At 48.1% G+C, this 22367-nt stretch overlaps 1 protein-coding gene and 1 long non-coding RNA gene across 6 annotated transcripts in view; one reads left to right on the top strand and one right to left on the bottom strand.

Moving 5' to 3' along the window:
• LOC140213731 (uncharacterized) overlaps positions 1–22367 on the top strand; it is a 550291-nt gene that overhangs the window by 318491 nt on the left and 209433 nt on the right. The window lies entirely within an intron of this gene.
• LOC126547795 (uncharacterized) overlaps positions 20516–22367 on the bottom strand; it is a 44186-nt gene continuing 42334 nt past the window's right edge. For 3 of the 4 annotated variants that reach the window (XR_011890659.1, XR_008609162.2, XR_007602779.3), the window contains one exon: positions 20516–20762. This is a non-coding gene — a long non-coding RNA (uncharacterized lncRNA). Of the gene's footprint in view, positions 20763–20841; positions 20877–22367 lie in introns of all 4 variants that reach the window. The other variant, XR_008609163.2, reaches the window with a different exon arrangement.

The raw sequence follows: 22367 nt of genomic DNA, 5'->3' as shown, positions 1-22367 counted from the left end.
TCCCGTTGGCACAGTACAACGCCCATGCCTCGCTCACTAGCATCACACTGAACAACGAACCCTTTTGTGTAGTCGGGCGATCGTAGCACAGGCTGGCTTGTTAGGGCGCTCTTTAAGGCGCTAAAAGCTCTTTCCTTCGTCTCATCCCAGACGACTGTTTGCGGCTCTGTCTTTCTTAGAGCATCCGTCAAGGGAGCCGCGATATCAGAGTACCTGGGGATGTACCTCTGATAGTAGCCGGCGACACCTAACAACGACCGAATATCGGTCTTCGTACGCGGTTGCGGGAAGTCTCGCACAGCGGCCACCTTTATTTCAGAGGGGCGGCGACGACCCCGACCAATCACGTGTCCGAGGTAGACAACCTCGGCCTGTGCTAACTGGCACTTGGGAGCCTTGACTGTCAAGCCCGCATCGCGCAGGCGGGTTAGCACTGCCCGCAAGTACGCCATATGCTCAGGCCAGGATGCGGAGAATATCGCTACGTCGTCTAGATACGGTAAAGCGAATTCTTGCTGTCCCCGCAACACTTTATCCATGAGGCTTGAAAAGCAGTATGGCGCGTTCTTGAAACCAAAACTCAAAACTTTAGGACGGAATGTCCCCATTGGTGAAATGAACGCCGCATACCTACTAGCCTCTTCTGTAAGTGGAACCTGCCAATAACCCCTGACAAGATCTAGGGTGGAAATAAACTGAGCGCTACTCACTCTCTCAAGGCGCTCCTCGATGTTAGGGATCGGATAAATTTGATCCTTAGTGATGGAATTAAGCCTGCGGTAGTCGACGCAAGGACGAGGTTCCTTGCCCGGTACCTCAACTAAAATCAAAGGGGAGGTATAATCACTCTCACCCGCTTCTATAACACCGAGCTGTAGCATTTTCTTTACCTCAGCCTCCATAATATCGCTCTGGCGGGGTGACACCCGGTACGCCTTGGATCGTACTGGCTCTGGGGAGGTAAGTTCTATGTCATGAGTAAGGACAGAAGTCCTACCAGGCCTCTCAGAGAACAGACCTTGAAACTCTTGTAAGAGCTGGTGTAGTTCGGTTTTCTGCTCAGGCGACAGCGATGCTTTACTTATTAAGTCACTAATGACTTGATCGGCGTCTTTCCTGTTCGTCACTGAGCCTAGTCCCGGAAGCTCGACCGGAAGCTCTTCTAACTTTCCCGCATCGGGAATTTCCTCTCCAGTATCTGGTGCCTTTAACGCTACAGGCTCAATTTTATCCCGTTCGGGCGTGCTCTGAATACCAGCTTGCTGCGCCTCTGACCCTTTCTCATCGTTCAACAACGTTGGCCCCGCAACTACCGCCTTTGCAGCGAGCTCCCGAACCTTCGATTTGGTTAAGGCCTGAACGCTAGCCTCCCCAAACAAAAGCCCCTTCTCGCGCAGGAGGTGATCGGACCTGTTCGAAAATAGGTACGGGTACTGGGGGGGGGCAGCATAGATGACACTGCGGCCTCCGTCTCAAGTGCTCCGAAAGGTCCTTCAATAAGCACTTTTGCTACCGGCAGACACACGCTATGAGCTTCCACTGCTTGCTTGATCCATGCGCACTCGCCCGTGAACATATCGGGTTCTACGTAAGAGGGGTGAACTACATCCATTGTAGCTGCGGAATCGCGAAGCACTCGGCACTCTTTCCCGTTCACGAGGAGGTCTCGCATGTAAGGCTCGAGAAGCTTGATGTTCTCGTCAGTGCTGCATAATGACAAAAACACGACTTTTGGTTTTGTTTCTGGACACTGCGCCGAAAAGTGACCCGGCTTCTGGCACGTATAACAAACGCGCGCTTGCCTCGTCTCGAACCGCTTTCTGCGTTCGGCTTCGGTTGCCGCCGTCTCCTTACGTTCGGTCGGACTGCTTTCACTCGCATCCGCACTACGTGTATCCCCCTTTGCTCTCATGGGCGTGAACTTTGGCCTCTCAAACTTGGAGCCAAATTCACCCTTTTGACCGTCCTTAGCTCCGCGAGCCCGACGCGTCACAAACTCCTCGGCTAACTCAGCGGCTCTAGCCACCGTACTAACGTCTGGCCTATCCAAGACCCAGTACCGCACGTTCTCAGGTAACCGACTATAAAACTGTTCTAGCCCGAAACACTGCAGAACTTTCTCGTGGTCACCAAACGCTTTCTCTTCTTTGAGCCACTCCTGCATGTTTGACATAAGCCTGTACGCAAACTCTGTATATGACTCACTTTTGCCTTTCTCATTTTCCCGAAACTTCCGACGGAACGCCTCCGCTGACAGCCGGTACTTTTTTAGCAGACTCGATTTCACTTTGTCGAAATCCTCTGCCTCCTCTCTCTCCAAGCGAGCGACTACGTCGGCCGCCTCGCCGGGTAACAAAGTGAGCAAGCGCTGTGGCCACGTTTCCCGAGAGAACCCCTGCTTCGTTCCACGTTCCCCACGTTCGCTCAAAGTTAACCAGGAACAAACCAATGTCCTCTCCAAGCTTAAACGGCCGCATCAGGTCAGTCATTTTGAACAATACTCGTTCTCCTGCACCGTGTGCCTGACTTCCATTACGAGCGCGTTCCATCTCTACCTCGAGACGCTTCATTTCCAAAGCGTGTTCGCGCTCTTCTTTTTCTTTCTGTTCTTTTCGTTCACGCTCATCTTTCTCTTTCTGTTCTTTAAGTTCATGCTCATCTTTCTCTTTCTGTTCTTTAAGTTCACGCTCCCTCTCCTCAATGGTCTCAAGGCATTCCGACAGCTCGTCATCCTCAGCTTCTAACTCAAGAATAGCCCTTAGCAGTTCTGGTTTTCTGAGTTTGTCTGAGACATCCAGACCCAACTCTCTTGCAAGCTCCAGCAATTTCGGTTTGCGCAACGACTTCAAATCCATGGCTGCTCTGAATGCTGCTTTCTCTACTGCCTACTATTGTCTTGCCGCAAACTAACCCGGTAGCAACGACAACCACAATTACCAGCTCTGTTTCTAACACTAACAAAAGCCTGGCAAAACTCAGAAGAAGAAAGTCCCGCACTCACCAAACCTCGCAGCCAAGACTTCAGCGCAGTCGTTCCGCTGCAGGCAACCAGTCATCACACAGGGCTCGTTGCACTGCTCCCGGATGGTCGTTGTGCTGCTCAGCATACATTCAACCGCATCTCTTCGCTGCTGGCCTCCGTTGTCGCGATCCCACCGCTGCCACCAGATGTTGGAATCGCACCGCTGGCACGAGTTGTTGGGGTCTCGGTGCTGACGCCCGTTATTGCCAATGGGTCGCAAGCCCCAAGGGTAGCGTTGGCCTGGCGGCCTGGGGCACTGGAAGCATCCGAAGGTCCCGGCAAAGCATGAGAAGACTGGTAACAGAACAACTTGTTTATTCTAACATAGCAAAAGAGCGGCCGGTCAGGTCGACCGAAGTGGAGAGACGGGAGAGCACGTAACTCAACAGTACAAATCGGAGCCTCTCTCCTGGCGTCCGGGGGCAGCTGCTCTTATACTCTCGGCGTCGCGGTCCAAAAGGGAAGGCCACGGGATGAAGGTCACGGGATGAAGGTCACGGGACGGCGGAGCATGAGCCCACGACGGCGCGCACGGTCGAGCCGAGAGACCTGCTGAACCGAGTGCAGTGACGCATCGCCAACGCGCCCACACGACGGCGCGAACGGTTGAGCCGAGAGACCTCCAGGCTCCTCATTCGGGGAACTCCGCTCCCCGGCTGCCGCGCTTTGACAAGCGAGGGCACACACACACACACGCACACACGAAGACACGTGGCACTGAAACACGCCTGGACACGCTTGGCGGGGAGGCGTTGCGGCGGCGTCGCACGTGCCAAAATGTCCGCCGCTTTGAACGAAGCCTCGGCGTCCGTTGCATCCGCGCCGGCATTACCGCGCGTTGTAGGCGAAACGTAACAGCGTGAAAGAAGCCCGCGAATACACGCAAAATTGCCGCGCGATAGACAGCTCGATGGACTTTGCGTTAACTTACATTACCTTACCATTACAACCGTAAGCCTGCCCATCTACGTGGCATTCGCATGTTACCGTTACAATATTACCTTGGTTCTGTCCAGCTACGTGGCATACGCATATTTTTAAACTCTGGCTATAGCTGCGACACCCTGTACACAGTGTTCCATTTATCAGTTTTGTACCGTTTGTATTGGTTTTGTATTAGTTTCGCGGTGTTGAATAAAAACACTGTCTCCTAGTCTTAGCTAACCGTCTCTTTATTACTTTGTTGTTGTTTGACTTCATGTCAGAAATACAGTGTCTTGTTTTAGCTGCGTGGAATTTTACAGAAAGATCGATTTTGTGAGGATATTTCCCGATATTCTATCAGGTTATGTGTGTTTGTGACCACTAGGAACTCGGTATCGTGCAAAATATCGCAGATAATTAATTAGGGTATCTTAAATAACTTCTTAATTAGCCATTATATAGCGGAAATTTGGGAATTGAGGACCCAAAATCACTTCTTAACTCAACGAAAATTTCTCTAAACAAAATCGTCTTGGGTGTTAGAGCCTGCAGCACTTTGGCACTGTGGGCGGCCCAGTATGGCAGTAGCGAAAGAAATATGAAATAGTGCACCGGCGACGTCGATCTCTCTTTTCTCTCTATTGTGAGTGCAGACCAACAGTAGCTCAAGCTTTAGCTGGCACGGTCTTCAACGCGGCCTTCTCTTTTTTTGCATGGTGAGGCCAAGAATCGACGCGAAGCGTGCTCTATTCCGTTCCCAACCTTGTGGCGGTAGTGCAGCACGGATAATCACGTTTGCCAATACCAGAAAATAAAGAACGGCTTTATGGATCAGAATGAAGAGAACTCGTAATTGCCATAGAATTCGTGCCCGCGCCGCAGAAAGCAGGTGGCGTTTTCCAAGGGGGGGGGGTCAGCGTCACTGGCACGCTATTTAATATTTGTTTGGTTTCAGGGCTGCCCACAGTCAAATTACTGCACGCCGTAGCACCTACGACGATTTTTGTGAAGTTGTTTTCGGGCAACATCTGACTGTCGGCCTTCAATTTTGGAAGTGCAATATCGCCTCTAAAATCGCTAATTGAAACTTTATTAAAATATATTTGTTACTTGTGAGCCGTATTTTCCACGATGCCACATCTGTATTGGCTGGCATGCCAATACAGACAGCAGATGTGCAAACGCACTTATCACAAGTTATCAGTGCAGCACCCTGTGCTATTTGGGGCAGAAAATAAAACAGTTTGCATACCTGCTACATTCGCGATCACTGGGAACGAAAGCGATGGTGGGGGGGGGGGGGGGGGGGGGAGGGGTCATGCGCGGTATCCAAGGTGGCTGTGCTGGTGCTGAACCATCACCCCCACTCCCTCACCGGAAATTTGGGATATCCTCGCCTTGCTTACAGCAGCCAGGGAGGGGGGGGGGGGTGACAGAAGGCCATGAGCCCCGGGTGTCATACGACCTAGCCACGGCACTGCCGATGAGCCTGAAGATATACGCGAAACCATCGCTCGACGCTGACAGTGATCGGGGCCCTGCCGCTAAAATGCGACCGCCGGCCCCAGGCAGGATATTTTCTGGCCGCGTACTAGGAAAGGATGAAAAAATGTCAGCCCCATAATAAGTGTAACCGCAATAAGCATAACTTGACCACGTGATCGCAACATCGACTCTATGTGGTGTCATGGTTTGGCGCCCGAATGCATCTATATGGTTCACTATTTTGCACGTAAAATCAGTGTGCGATCGCGGTCGCGCGTCACTACGCAACAAATACAGGTTGCGCTGCTGAGGACATCACACAATTAACGTTCTATCTGCGGTCTACTTTCCTGCATTGAGTAGAGGGCAGAGATGACGGCCTCGCTACGGAATGGCTGAGTGGCCATTCCGTAATCATGGTCAAGTTTAGGAAATTCAAAGGCGTACGCCTTTGAATTTCCTAAATTTAACCATGATTACGCACGTCTTTTTACCCCAATGTCCCTTTTTCTTAGCACCCTGCTGCATTCTGGCGAAGCTCTCATTTCTATCACCTGTACTGTCATTACAAACGAAATAATGCAACATGTTTCTTAATATTCTTTTTCAAGTGCCTGTGTGAACAGCTGTTTATGAGATTTCGAGAAAAATTCACGATGCTGTATTTTTTTATTTTTATATTTAAATAGCGTTCATTTTCGTAAAAACTTGACATTTGAGGCGAATTGTCAAAACGGTAATTTATGATACAGTAACAATATGCAACAGAATTGTTGAATAGGTTAAGGTCTCGCAGTCCACCGAATTTCAAAATGCTACATGAATTGGTTTAGTTGATAAAAAGTCGTAAACATAGCAACTTTTGAAAATTGTAGCAAATTAAGCAGTTATTCTAAAACGCTTACGTTTTGCACGGAAGCCTCAGACAGTGCTAGCTGACCATTCTTTACTTCTGCGTTTTACAGACAAAAATATGTTCTTTGTACCTGTAACATATTGTATTTCACATTGTTGTGAATTTGCGACAATGCATTGTGCTTGAAATGGGTGCCTCCAGACTGAAGAATTTCGCTATTTTTTTCCTCCTAGAATATTCATTTGGCAAAAAAAGCTACGTTCACTTTCGTGCTGCCGAGTGAAATGCGCATAAAATATTAAATATTCAATGGAATCTAAGATATTAATTTTTTTACCCGTGTTGATCTCTCGTGGAATCAGCCAGGTACACACACACGCACACGCATGCACACGCGCACGCACAAACACCCACGCATACACACGCACAAGACAAGCACAGACACAGAAAAGTGAGAAAACTTGTGCAAGGTGATAGCGTATAGACAGGGTGCTCATTCTGTTGTCATTCTCTTACGAAATATACTCGCCCTCGTTGGACTTTCTTCGTCTTTGTGTTTCCTTTCCACCGTTCATTTTCCCGTAGATACACAGATTATTCCGTTCTTTTCACAAAAGTGCTTTCTGCACCAGTTCCTGACTGCTAAAAAGAAAAATGAACCCCACTGATGTATTGAGATCGGAGGCGCTAGGCGCGGATCTCGAAGGAATGTGAGACAATCGTTGCTGGTCTGGTCCTTATTTATTTTTGAGCGAGAATTGAACTAGCTCTTTTATTTTATGTAGTAACATGTAAGCCAACGTACCTTAAAAACATTTGTTGCCGTAACATGCAAATTTAGATGTTGTTACGTTGCCTGATTTTTATGACTACTTACAGTGTGGCTTGAACTTTGCAATTGAAGACTTTTTTTAATTTTCTCAATAAAGGCGCATCACTATTACAAATTATTTACTGTCTCTGTATGTAAGCACATAATCTTTAAATTCGGTTTTGATAGAAGCTGTTCACAAGTGTATGACAAGCTAGAGGTAGTGCGCAGTGGCCAGACTTTAATAAATGTTTTGACGTTGCCAGACTTTTAGCGACAATAAATAATAGACAAAGTATTTCGGCTTTTTAATAACATTTTAATACTTATTACACATTGTGTATAATTACTTCAGCTTTATTGTAGCAAATTGGTTTTACAGTTATCATTGTTTGCTGACTGTTGTGGACGTGTATTGTACATTGTTGCCTAATTTTTATGTATCAATTGCCGTAATTATACGTTTAATTTGTTATATTTCTATTCATTTGTGTAGATAAAAATAGTTCCCTATCTTGGAAGTTATCGAATATTTGCTTTAGTAAACGTGGTAATCAAATAACAGTTTGTGCCATTGTGACTAGGCGGCATGTGCTTGTGTGGCGCAGTTGTGAACTTGTGAATGCGTGCTTGCGTCGATCATTTCTAGACAACAACGTAATTTTAGTTGTTTACGTAGCGTAAATTCTCAAGTGCCGTATCTACGCGCTCCAGCAGTTGAGTGAGACCAACACAACTTAAAATACATCTGTGACCTAGCGCTTAAGCCGTTCGACCACGTCCAGCCAAGCTCGTCTGTCGTGTGCTCGCCTACGGCGCAGAACACCTGCCAGCTGTGAGCACAGTGCCGCAAGATACGTCCACTGTTGTGGCTTGTGATTATGGAGATCTTTCTTTATTTCCGTGTCGAATCCCGTTGTGCCTTATATATCTGTAGCATAGTAGACGTTCCAAAGGTATTGCATATTTCGTGTGATAGCCGTATTTCTCTCGAAAGTGCGCCTGCGTGCGCGCAAGCGAGCGATATCGCCCCGCTTGGCTCCTCGTAGTACGTGCAGACGCGAGATCTGCGCATACCGTGCTGCATGGGCGCTTTCCGCGCCTGTGTGTAGTTCAAGCCCAAACCACGTGAGAGCGATTTAGTGCGCGACGGCGACGAGCGACGGTCGCGCGAACAGTATCGCTTGTTCTTGTCGCTCCATCGCTCGGTTCTGGAAATCTAGAATTTGTCGCTCGTCGCCCGGAAGTGCTGTGAGCGAACTGGATGAGCCGGAACTGGATGTACATCAGTCGGGTACCATCGATTCTCGCACGGAACGGGCAAACGACCCACTTCGGATGCGTGCAAGGATAAGAACCTATTGCAAGACCTCCAGAGATACGTCATGCCGCTCTTTACTGCAAAACACGTCAACTTAAACCAATCAAGCACGCGTGGTGCCAGTTTCTGCGCGTATTTCCTGCCCTCGTACCGGCGACGCCAGGAAGACTTCGCTTAAAGTCGTCGCTCGCGTGTGGTTCGACTTCTAGGCGACGAGTGAACGCGACAGCCATCTCCATCCCGTCGCTGTCGCGCTCAAGATAGCTTGCATGGGGTTTTATACTTCAGTATTCGAAAGCGGTCGTTGCCATCAAATCTCGGCAACCATTTCAGTTCATATTTCACACCATGAGTTATGTCAAGTTGAACTACTCCATATCGTATGCGCAAGTGCTGCAGCCAGCCGATACCGGTTATACGAATTAGCATAAAGTTCCAGGATACGATATACGTGGCTCTTGGCTCGCCACCCCTAGCTGTCTCTCCTTGCATGCCGCGACGCCCCCTCCCCCTCACTCTTTTTAATAATTGGGAAGATCGCGCTCCGCAACTTTCTTTTTTTTTTCGCAGTGGTAAATGCCGGCGTGGTCGATATCAAATATGCAACTGCGACGCAACGTGCTTGGGAGCCCCGACATTGGCGCCAAACGCAATTATTAAGGGTTATAAAATTAAACGGGCTTAACGTATGCCTCATTGGAATAATTTGCAATTGCGCGTTCTTTTATCGCGTTCCAGTAATCTGTAATACATTTTTGCCCTCGCGTTACGGTTTAGCGACTGCACGCTCTATGTAAGCTAGATTTAGTATGTTTTTACTAGGGGTGCAAATATTCGAAACTTTCTAATATCGAATCAGTATAGTGTGCTATTCGATTCGGTCTCCGAACAGAATAGTCGTTCGTAAATGCGAATGTAATTCCAATACTTTTCAAATATTTCAAAACGTCAACCTCGCCCAATTAAACATCAAAGTGGAGCAAACGTACGGTAAATTTTTCACCCCCGCGGGCATCGCTTAGACATAAAACTTGGAAATACGCATAAGGGAGCAGGCTACGCCGCTTAGGTAGCCATACTTTACAGGCTGTGCGGCGATCGTTCGCGCTCTCCAAAAAGCCCTGTGAAGAAACTGCTTGTTTGCTCCTGATGTTCCATCTGTGCTTTTAATGAACAGCACTTCATAACGAATTATGTAATGACAGAAACTTGCTAACTTTAATAATACTAGGATGTGAACATCGGTTTATATTAATGATTGTTCATTATTCGAAAACTATTCGTCCGATTCCCTCCTGGCACTATTCGATTCGATCTCAAAAATCACTGTTCGCAGCGCAGCATGCCTGGGAGCCGTCGATGCGCTCAGCCAGCCACGGACCCGCACGGCCGCACTATACTTTCAAAATGTATCTCTGAAAAATTTTTTTTCTTTTTTGCGCTACAAAAAATGCCATCACATTTTGCATTTGTTTCGCTATTTCAGCGTGTCCAAGGGACTGCCGAAAACTGAAAGTTAGGGAACGAACTCATGGTTATTGCATCTGCAAGGAGACTGCAGTCTGCTTGCAGCTGATGTGCGAGCAGGCACGTTTCCGGAGGTGCCCGGCCCCCCGCCCCCCACGAAATTAAGCGGCATATCCTTCCCCCCCCCCCCCCTCCTTCCCCGCCCACCCCACCACTCCTCATACACATTCCTAAAGCGCCGCCAAATAAATCTTGAGACTTGACAACTATTCGGCGGTCAACATTTTGCTGCCTTTTTCACTCCTTTTACGTGACGGTAGTTATCGGCATCTCCTGGGGTGTCAAGGCTAGTTTTCTCATCGATTCGGTGCCCACGCGATTAACTCGAGATGCGTGTAGTTGCCACCACGTATTGCAACGGTCACGCGCATCGCTATTGCTTCGTTAGTTCAACCTTCTTTGTTTAACTGATCGTCGGAACCATACACCCGTGATATAGGTTAGATAAGGTGGAAAATAAAATCATGTGAAAGAGCAACCATCGTCAAAACCTGCAATAACCGTTAAACCCATCAGCAAATGACTATCACTCGTTACCTCGCCTGACTTTTCCTTAATTGTACAGCACTTTTCGTGCTGTGAGATACACCTTATTTCATTTTTCTTTTGCGGGTTTACGCGTCTTTATGGTAAATAGTGGGCATTGTTCAAATTTGTACTAGTACAACTACCCCGCCCCCTCATTCGCATAGGGAAGTTACCTTAGGTTGAGCAACCCCCCCCCCCAAAAAAAAGAAAGAAAAATCCTGGGTACGTGCCTGTGTGAAAGGACTCCTGTTCAGAGCTTACATGTCCCAACGCCTGCTTCACCTTGACTTTATACGTTAACTTTATTTATTTATTTATTTCATTTATTTATTTATTTTCCAGCATTTGCTAAATTTACGGCACTGCCCAGTGAGACATAGATTCCTCGGTCGGGATGATTTTGTTCGCTCTTCCTGTCCTACAAACACCTGGGCGTGCTCTGCTTAGTGAGTAAGGTGTCGCGTTCGCGAGGAGCTATAGACGCCTCATCGGTTGCATGACACTGGTCCAAGTTATGAACTCTACATCATGCCAGAAACACTTGCACGGCTGTCTTGCTTTTGTCCCGCGTCCGCGTGAGGACGGTAGAATCTGGTCTGTTCGATCGCACAATCGCTAGCAGACCACTGTCTGATGAGTTTATTTTGGGTCTGGCTCCGCGCATTACAACCCAGCCGCGATTACATAATCCTAGTAGGTTTGTCACTCATTTTCTTCCTGGTCCTTCTGCACCAGTTCAGAGTATATCGCATTTCTGTTAATGCATTCCTGTCGCATGAGTTCGTGTCGCACAAACCGCAGAAGTGCCAGAGGTGTGTCTCTTGGAAATGAGAACTGTCGTAACTTTGTGTAACTCTTCTCGAGAAACACCCTACCTGCTGAACAGTGGCTTCAGAGATGGCGGGGCGTTGAAATCTCCGAGGCAGCGCACGGGCTCGCGCGAACTCTGCACAGGGGGCGCCAAACGTGGCGCCATGCCGCGAGTCAGCGGTCAGTAAATAAATAAAAAAAGAACGTTCCGGACGCCACTAGTTGGTAAAACTATGCTCTCGCTGGTAGTGCGTTCTTCGCACGCTCAGCGTACGTCGTATGGGAGGTGGGGGGGTGACGTCACTTCCAGCGCGGTGGCAAAGTTGCGGTGCTTTCCACCCGCAGGTACCACTAGTCATTTCTTGCCTAGTTCAGAGGTGAAACCTTCGCGGCATTTTAGCGAATCTGGGTTGCAGTCATGTGCGTGAAGGGACTCTGGAGCGTTTCACTGTTTTCACGCCTCTAGTCATCGGGTGCTTGCGAGTGCAGTCTGTACCGGTTCGCTACGTGACCCGAGACTGAACAGCGTACGGAGTATAATAATAATCATAATAATAATAATAATAATAATAATAATAATAATAACCACTTTTTTCGCTTTTGCACGTGCTTATGCGCGTGCACGTGGCACAGCAGGTGAGTGAGTGAAGTAACTTTATTTCGGTCCAGAGAAGACGCAGGGGAGACCCCGCGCCACCTGGCTAGTCCCACGTAGGGACCGCCAAGCCGAGCTTGACGGCCTGATCGCAGGCACTCTGGACGGCCAGGGCTTAGTCGTTGAGTTCGGGGCTGCCCAAGAGCGCAGCCCACCTATCCTCGCTGAAGGAGGAGCCGATGGCTTCACACTTCCACAACACATGGTCCAATGTTGCCCTTAGTCCACAGGCAGGGCAGTCCGCACTGGGATATCTTTCAGAGTATATGACATGAAGAACCGCGAGGTTAGGGTATACGCACGTGCTTGTAAAAGTGGAAGGGTAACCGCCCGCGCTCTGCATAAGGCGGGGTGCGGGAGGGGGAATACCCGTCTTGACAGTAGTGTGTGGTGATTTCATTAAACGTGAGCAAGGGTTCCCCGCGGTGCAGGGGGACTGCTGAGGCGGCGCGGTCAGTGAGTCCTCGCGCGGCCTCGTGCGCGCCCTCGTTAGGGTTAGAGGGAGAACCCTCAATCGACCCCAAGTGAGCGGGAAGCCAAATGAGAGAATGCGGAGAGATACTTTTGGCGCTTTGGAGAACGCGGAGGGCCTGAGGGGAGACCATACCGGTTTAGTAGGCCTTAATGGCTGCCTTGGTATCACTATATATTGCCTCTCTGCGACCATCGAGCACAGCCAGCGCGATTGCAACCTGTTCGGCTACCACGGGCCTCGGAAGTGCGTACCGTAGCGCAGCAAGTGAGCCTTGAATTGGTGTCGACGATGGAGACGGCGAGTGTCTCTTGTTGGACATATGCCCCGGCATCCACGATGCTTGCCTCAATATGGTTATTGCGGACATGCTCGAGTAGAGCTGTACCCCTGGCCCGACGTCTGCCGACGTTGTTTGCGGGATGCATATTGCGGGGAAGGGGCGCGATGTGCAGTTGAGACCTGATGTCGCTGGGAATCCGCACGGCGTCGGGGCACTGGTCGACAGGATTGAGGCCCATCTAGTCGAGTATCTTGCGGTCCGTCGGGGTGCCGGATAGCCTGGGCAGCTGTGTGTGTGCCTCGATAATTTTTTCGAGCGTGTTGTGGACTCCGAGCTTCAACAGGCTTTCGGTGTGGGTGCTTGTAGGTAAGCCGAGGGCAAGCTTAAAGACCTTTCTGATGATGGAATTGAACTTGTTCCTCTCTGCAACATGCCAATTATGCATGGCCGCCGAGTATGAAAGGTGGCAGAGAACAAAAGCAGTATAAGGCCGATGAGATTGTCTTCTTTGATTCCCCGGGGCCTCTTGGCGATCCTTCGAGTGAGGCCGAGAGCACTCTCCGTCTTGGCGGTGATCTTTCTCAGTGCGGTTTCATTGGGACCGTTAGACTCGATATACATCCCCAATATTAGGAGCGAATCCACTCTGGGCACCGAAGACCCGTCACCAGTGAAAAGCCGTATTTCGCTCTCAGACGCCGGTTTCCAATCACGATGGCCGCCGCCTCTGGGTCTTTTCTTGTAGAGAAGTAGCTCAGATTTCGATGGAGAACATCTGAGCCCAGTGGGGGTGGAGGAAGCGCTCGGTCGCATCGATGGCGCTCTGCATGGCGGCTTCAACTTGGCCGTCGCTCCCGCCGACGCACCAGATGGTGATGTCATCTGCGTAGATGCTATGGTTGATTCCTTGAATCTTCGCGAGCTCCTTAGATAGCCCGATCATTGCGATGTTAAATAATGTTGGCGAGATGACTGAGCCCTGAGGCGTGCCGCGTGAACCGAGGGTGATATCTTGCGAGAGGTATCCTTTGATCTTGAGCTTGGCAGTTCTCTGGCTAAGGAAGGATCGGACGAAGTCGTAGGCCCTCTTCCCGAGCCCGAGGCCGGCAATAGACTGGAGAATGAATTCGTGTGCAAATTCACTGGCGCGAGGAAAACGTGCCTAGTTGCCACCACGGGGGCGATGACCAACTTCTCGTCACAGCCTCCGATATATGAAGCAGAGCGTGGTGTCTATTGACTCAGCCGCGCAAGAGAAGGGGTGGACGCGACTGACGCGAGGAGAGCTGTTGAGCATACGCAAATTTCGGCGAAAGTGGTCAATTCAGTATTATTTCTGGGCACATAATTGACTCGGCGTACGTGTTTCACCCTACTAAAGCCCTCGTTGAAACGTGCAGGTTCTGCCATTAAACCTTCGAAAATTGGTGGCGTCTACTCAAAGGCATCGTCTCCTCAAACGGGCGTCACTGTATGCTAGGCGTTTCCGCAAGAGTTCGCCGCGGGCAATATACTCGCAGTATATGTATATGCGACGAAGGCATCGTATGTAGGATGATGACGGCTTCACCACTGCTGGTAAGAAGTTGCGAGAGCTGACATACCATAGTTATTTTTTTTTTCTTTTCCTTGCACAGGACCCTCGCACATGCAGAAGATAGCCGATGTTTCTTTTAGTTAGCTTGCTCCTCTTTAATACATCTCTACATTGTTATTATTAACCGAGGGTCCTGTTGCAGTCTTTAACTTTGGGACCCTCGTCTGTGTATTGTCTCTTACCAATTCATTGTACTTAAAGAATAATAAACTGAAACAAACTGATGTCTTGATAGAGCGGTATTGGTTGAGCGCGCCAGTCTGAGAATAAAAAAGGACGAGGTGTCGCCTTGGCTCGTGCATTTGTTTTTTATGCTTGAATAATTAATTAATTGGAGATCAGGGGTGCCGTCTGGCAGAGTGTGTGGCGAAATGGCAGCGCGACGAATGTACTGTTGTAGCTGCTATTGACCGAGCTGTTGGCGTTGCAAGCGCGCTTATTTTGCAAAAAAAGGCTGATTCTTTGTCCCCGTGCATGCGCTGCTAACAGTGATCTTCTCCACTGTAAATCGTTCATTCATTCGGTTAGCATTTCTCGAGTAGCGTTCTAGGTTACACATACTAGTGACACATAAACACTGCCAGTTGCCGAAGTAGGCTTCTCCACACTATGTCTCTTCTTGAGGAGAAGCCATACTTACAAATGCATTTCAAGGCATGCATGAGTTTCCTTAAAAATTCAGACTAAGTTCGCGGATGCGGGCTATTCTTGCAAAGCGCACGCGGATACACGAGAAAGCTAGCAGATGTCGCAAGTACCAAGTTTAAACTGCCGAGCTAGCATGCTGGCCAAGTACTTTCACTAGCAAAACTTGAGTATTGAGGCAACGCAGGGAGTACATTGAATGGTTACTTTCGACGTTCACGTGCACTTCAGAGAAACTTTTACTGCATGGTACAGCTCCGCGTCCTCATCTGCTGACTCAAACTGCACAGCTGCTTGATGTTTTGTTTCTATGCAAATAAATTTTGCCGTTACGCGCTCTGCGTGCGTCCACTGTGTAACCCGAATTCACTTTCGTTTGACATAGAGCGTACAAGTTCATTATGAAAGTTGTCTGGGCCCGAGGCCAAAGGCAAGTAATGGGTACACGTTAAAAGTGCACTTGCGGCCGCGGTTATTCGTTCACGTGCAATAGGCGTGTTTACCGCAGGGGGGGCCAAAGTATGTCATGCCACCCCCCTCTGCCTCCCCCACCTGCTTTTGAAAGCGGGCACTGTCGGCTGCTCACTGGGAAATTCGACAAAACAGCATCCGAGTCCAAGTTTTCTTTCAAAATAGCGGTCACGTAAGTATTGCTTTCTTTATTGCGTATCTCTTGCTTGGGAAGCGAGGATTGTCTTTCGTGCCTCGCTACAATGCATGGTAGCGGATGACGCGTGGCCAGCATCACTAAGCACTTAACGCTTCTCCGCAGTGCGAGCCGTCTGCGGAAAGTGCCTTGCAGGCCGCCTGAACTGCCGCTGGGCAGTTCCCGCCAAAACAAGTTTCCCTATCCACCGCTTTCATCATCACGAGTTCCTTGGGGCCATCCAAGCACCTTTGAAAACACAGAAGCTGCTATTTTCTTTTTTTTTTTTTTTTGTATAGAGGTGGCGGGACGGGTCCAGATAAAGTATTATAATTTAGCGGTCCCTAATGGTTCACCACTTGGGATGGATGATAGGTCTGTTAATTATAAATATAAACTTCCACTCACTCACTTTGCTACGACGGCAGTTAAGTGCTCGAAATGAACTTTGCCTTGTTCTCAGTCCGTGCATTCCGTTAACGCTGACGACGACCGTTGTCATCGACGACGCACAACGACGATTTTTGTCGTCGTTAAGGCTATCTCGTCATACCCGGCTTCACCAATGCCACAGCGCTAAGAAAAAGAAAACTCCGCAACAGCATTTACCGGCATTTGAAGCCAATGTGTTTTTGGGAGTTGAGGGCGCGAACCACTGCACTATCTCTCGCCAGTGCTCGGCAATTAGTGCGAGGCTTTACGCTTTACACTGACTCCGAGAGCGGCGGCGTCTGTGCGTGTATTTCTAAGGCCAGAACGAGCAGTACTGTGGTGGACTGTAGTGGATTCCGTGCATCGCATAGAAATTGTTCTTAAAAAGATGGCGGCGTGTTTGCGTGCACTTCTCTGTTGCCGTGCTCATGAAAGTGTTTGCGGCACAGAGATGGCGTACATGACAATGATAAGCTGCGAACACGGCACATGCCCACAATGGTAATGCGCCGGGAGTGGCGTGGTTGGTGGAAAACCACGCCGACACAGCGCCCACAACGACAGCGTCAGCGTCAAGTAGTTTACACAGTAGCTCACAGGAATCACAGCCGCCGTGCGGCTGCATCTTTTACCCAAAGAAGCAAAACCAACATGCTCGAATTTCTGTCCTAATGTTAGCAACGCTGCACATCTACAGGGAAAATGAAATTGCTCAAATCCCCAGATAGCATTGTGTCATGTTCAATAGCGGTGCTTAGGCGGACACTGGAGCTCGTTCTAGCACTGTTGGATTATTCTCATTGACCTTACTTCGCTGCCTACGTAATCGCGCTGACCTGTTTTTCTGTTTTCTTTTTTTTTTTCAAACTCCTTCATGGTATCCTCGCCTGCCCCGAACTCCTCTGTTGTATCATTTATTGTATCCCGCCCAAGACCACCAGAAAAATGCCTTTCCACGTTCTTGCCTGGCATGGACACTCAACCGTACACAGAATACCGGGCCTTTAATTGTAGCGCTTATTTTCATGATCTAGATATTTTTTTCATAGCTCACTGTCATTATTTTTTTACCGAGCTTTACGTTCTTGTTTCATAGTTTCACACATTGTTCAAGTGCCTTTCACCTCCTTTTTCTTTTGTCGTTACCTTGCGTTTGTTTTCCGTATGTACACTTTCTTTTTCATATTTGTTCTTTTTATTCATATTTTTAAACATATATTCCCCTGTAGTCTTTCTTCTTTTTATGTATGCGTGCGCCAGCACTCAACCTTAAGGTTCTACCTGGCTACGTTAAGTAAAGGATTGATTGATTGATTGATTGATTGATTGATTGATTGATTGATTGATTGATTGATTGATTGATTGATTGATTGATTGATTTGCTTTCCTCGCGCGGCTGGCCGTTCCAGGCACATTGCGTGTATTCGAGGGCTTCTTTCACGCTCGGAAAAACTTTTACGATGCACGCATTGAGCAACAGAAAGCTGTATCGGGAGTTTTTCATGTTGCTCACCAGTGTTCTCATTTACACTTTTCATCGAATTATAGTACTTGAGAAGTTGATTAATTAAGACTAATTATGCAGTTAGGCTGAACTCAAAACATACTCCGATTATCTCGCACATTTACCTTGGTGCGTGATGGTTGAGACAACCCTATATATGTCCAACACCCTGTCGGAAGAGGTGGACACGAAGATTCTCGGCGACTTCCAACACACTGTTGGACCCGTATAATGCAGCGGTTCCTTTTGCTCGATTCTTTTCTTTTTTTCCCTCATCTACCGCTCACGACTGGCTGATCGTGGTGATGACGTAAGTAAGCGCAGCGCCGTTAGGACTATTAGACACGTTCCATTATCATGGCCTTGGTCTCGAGGTGCAGGTAGAATTGCAAGCACAGGCGCATATCTATACGCTAGACGGTTAACGCCTCTACACGGCCTTGCATAGACGTGATCAATTGCAGCTCCCACTCGAGAGGTGTAAGCGTTCTCAGGAGTTACGCACTGAACTATCCCCCTTAGTCACGAATTATGACGGAGTGTCTATAATGCGTCAAACCTTTATAATTTTATACCATACTGCTGCAGACTGTATTAAAGGAAGCCGCTCCGGTGTTTTCTGGCAAGTCTTCATAATTACAGAATAGTTAAATGTCGTGGCAATATACAGTCATTTATGCCACGTTTCTTCATGAAAAAGAAATTAATCATCAGCTCGAAAAACACTAACAAGTTAGCGCTTGGCTGCAGGTAACACGACAAAGGTGAAACGATACTCTCGTCGTTGCTAAACGTACGTAAAGTGGCACGTTGGACATCGCGTCAAACATGATATAGTGCCTTATACCCAAAGTGTTAGTGTGTGGCAGCGGTCAGCGCACTCAAGCGAATTGGAGCCGCATTGAAATTCACGTGACCCGCCGCTCAATGTCCGAAGTTGTTTTTTTTCCTTCTCACTACTGGACAAAACTGCCAGAAACAAGTTACGTACACGCGTACACTCCGTGAGTACACCGTTACTGATGCGGCTGTAGGATCATTCGCGACGTACAAACCAGCGCCACTATATGCCCGTCGTCTCCAAACTCCTGCACACTTACGTCACAGATGTTCATCGTGCTCGTGAGCCTCGGCTGCGTAAAATGTACTCCGATACGTCTACTCGACGAGACAGGCGACACAAAACTTCGTGGAGGTGGGCTTTAGAAGAGAAGAGTAAAAAAATAAACGTTGGTTTTAAAAGAAGTAACATGGGACGACGTTGTGTCCTGCGATGTTGAAAAGGACTCTTCGGGGCTGCTGACTCGGCGTGCGCATGGGTCTCGAGGCGGACTTCCAAAGTGAAAGTGGTGGCCCATAGATGGAAGCGCACCACACTGTGGGATGAAAGTTGGACGAGCAGAAGTAAGCTGCCTCAAACAGGCTGACCGACGTTTCGATCGGTCCAGTGGATGTCTCGTAAAACAGCTGCATTTTATACGCACTTGAACACTGAAATTTGTGCTGGATCTGAGCTAAAGCATCCTCTTAAGATAGCAACCAACTTGGTGCTAGCGTTGCTGCCGAACTTGTCCACAAGGCTAAGCACAAGCGAGCCAGTGAACTTCGGCAGGCTCCCGCATAACAACAACGCGGAAAACAACGGAGTTAAGTTGGATGAGGCTTCGGCGGTAGGTCGCTGTCCGCGGTTCGCGCATTTCGTCGTGAGCTGTGCCTGACGTCTGATAATTGTTAGCGTGACGTTTTTTTTAATTGCTATTATTTTCCTATCATTCCTGGTACGTTGCCATACCTGACTTAAGGGGTATGAACAAGTACATTTAATACAAATTCTACTGATATATTTACTATGTTACTGACCATTATCAAAGAACATTACAATCCTGAGTACACATCACACAAGTGCACACGTATTATTATATATACATGGCCATCTGTAGATGTACTATTCTTAGGAGATATGCGGCAAGTTATCTTTTGATCCACTTTAATTCCCATTTACCTTAATATTTCTACAATTCAATTAAACATAACAATTAACTTCCCGGACGCTTTCTCGGGCTTCATTGTCTTTTTCTTCCTGTGATTATACCTAATAAATCGAGCCGCTCGGATTCGCTTATTCATCTCGCTTCAGATAACGCGCCGTGGTTGCTTAGTGGCCACGGCGTCGCGCACCTGAGCACGAGTTCGCGGGATAGAATACCGGTTGCGGCTGCCGCTATTCGATGGGGGCGAAAAGCACAAACACCCGTGTACCGAGCATCGGGAGCACGTTAAAGATTCCCAGGTGGTCAGAACTGATCGGGAGCCCCCACCCCCCACTACGGCGTGCCTCATAATGAGATCTGGTTTTGGCGCGTAAAACTCCAGAAGTTAGCTTTTAATCGCGCTTGAATGGACGTCTGAAGGACATCCATTTGCCTTCGAAAGTCATATTTCAGATGTCTTTTGAAGTACGACATGTAAGACACGTGTACAGGACGTGCCTATGACAAACAGAAGCGGACATTCAGAAATTTGCTAAAGACGGAGCCGTGGCCTGCTATGCGAAATGCAATACTATTTCCGCAGGTGTAATGAAGCGCTGTTCTCATACATGTTGAGCTATAATGCAGCTGAAACGTGCTGCGTGCTCAATTGGACAACTTCAGTAAGTTTCGTAACCCCATGTGCAAAATTGGCTTGCAAATATCTATTAGCATACTTTTCCTGTACCCTATAGTACTAACTTTCAGGAATCCTACTTCACAACAGCTGTTGCTAAATGCTTGGTGTTGAAAATTCACCTAAGCATCTAAATGCTCAATTACATATTGACTTTCGATTGATACTTTTTAAAATGTTCTTTAATGAATAAAGTGGCTTACCCAGTTGGGCTACATATAGTTAAAGCGTTGGATACAGTATGCATTTCAACACACAACCAGAAACAAGCGCAACAAGATCGCTTGTGTGGTGGTAGGAAACAATAGAATAGGCATGCACATCGACACAGTGAGTTAATGGCGTTTATTATGTCGCTTTAGTACAGGCTAGAAGGCAGCCTATAACAGAGGAAAATGTACCAGTCTTAAAGCAGCATGCTTGTACTGCTGGAAGGCCAGATGCTACGGCACGGAAAGCCATGTTGTCTTGTCTTGTAGATGCTTCGCCTCTGGAGCACTTGTTTCAGCTGCTATATAATCCGACCACGTAAGCGTCCGAACGCATTACATTCCTCGTGGTGAGAAGCGCCGTTTTCCTGCATCAATAAAAAGAAATGTAAACAGACGTGTGACAAAGAGAAGCTGGCAGGCGGAAACATCTACCTTTCATCTTACTTTTTTTTTCGCTTTCTTTATGCAGGGATACTGATCTGTGAGGAAGCAAGGAATAGATATCAGCATGCAGTTGACGTAGAGCATGTCCAATGTAGAGTTAACGCGGCTGTCCCTTGCAGATAATTTACAGTGCTTTAAATAATACGAGGTTGGTATTGAAGTGCCACCTGAGGATCCCTTAACCGACTGGCAAAACGCAGAGTGTGGTCACTGAAAACCGCAGTTCCTCGACTGAAACTGCCTGCGAACGAAGGATTGTGGACGTCATCGCTTCGCCGCCTTCCTCGCGCCTTTTCGTTTTGCAGCCAGCGTAGCTCTGTTTTTGTTTCTTCTATTCTCCGCACCATCGAGGCCTGTCTCAGTGCCGTGTTCGCGAGTGCGCATGGATGTTTCGATTATATAAGGCAACCTGCTTACGTTGGCGCCTGCAGGACGCGAGCTGGCATTCTTCGTTTGTTTCTTTCTTTCTTACTTATTTACTTTTTCCTTTATGCGTAAGGTTGTGCCGTCCGTGCACACATGGATCGCTGGTTACTGTTTCTGGGGGACCGCATGATTTCATGCGCCAGCTTTGGAAGGCCGCAGCAGAATCTCCGCTTTAGTTGGTTTAAATGGTTTGGTGTCGAGTCTTAACACTGGTGGGTGCCGCATTGTCAAATTGTTCACGTTCGGCGATAATTTAGCGTTTTTCATGACGTAACGTCTCACGCGGTATACCCTCACTGACTCGAGATGCATCCTGTCTGCGCATTTGTCCAAATGAATGCTCACTGAAAGCGATACTCACGAAGGTGATCTACCGCGAATACTGCCGCTGCAAGGGCGTTGCGAAAGCACCAATCGAGCTTTTTGATCCACAATAAAATACTTTCCCATCACCAATAGAAAGAATTCGGAAAACAAGCGTAACCAAGAGCGGGAAGACTGATAATGGCTCAGGTGACAACAATGTGAACGACAACTTGACAAGCGCTATCGCAAAGCAAACATGAGTAAAACTAACATAACGGGCCTACAAAAGCACACTGAAAGTCGCAAAATTCAAGGACAGGTAGCTGGAATAGTGGAATATTTTCTTCGCGGAAACAAACCACTTTTAGTAGTGTGCAACCATATGGCACACATCAAATACTGCGTGAGAAGGCAAATGTTTCTACCACGAACAGCCATTGCTGACGTATTGGTTATTATTGTGGTGCAAATGTTGCGTCAATGCTGTGCCCCCGTGCAAAAGCATTGCAGACGCTGCCGCGCGTGCCTTTGCACTTCGGCACCACAGCCCAGAAAGGAGCTTCTCGCTGCTCCCCCCCCCCCCCCCCCCCCCCGGTCAGAATGTTAAACATCGTGCATAACTTTTACAGTTGTCCAGCTTTCACTTGGAATCATTCTTTTTTAATCGAAGCCGCAAGTTTAAAACACACACAAAAAAAGGCCAGCAAACTATCTTTAGAGCGTAAAATGCGGACTAGTGTAATATATTAGTTTATAGCTTACGTGAAATAGTTACACTGTTTTACAGATGTCTG

This window comes from Dermacentor andersoni, chromosome 1 (genome assembly GCF_023375885.2).
Source record: "Dermacentor andersoni chromosome 1, qqDerAnde1_hic_scaffold, whole genome shotgun sequence".
In the NCBI taxonomy this organism is placed as follows: domain Eukaryota; kingdom Metazoa; phylum Arthropoda; class Arachnida; order Ixodida; family Ixodidae; genus Dermacentor; species Dermacentor andersoni.
This window is presented reverse-complemented; position numbering and strand designations above follow the sequence as displayed.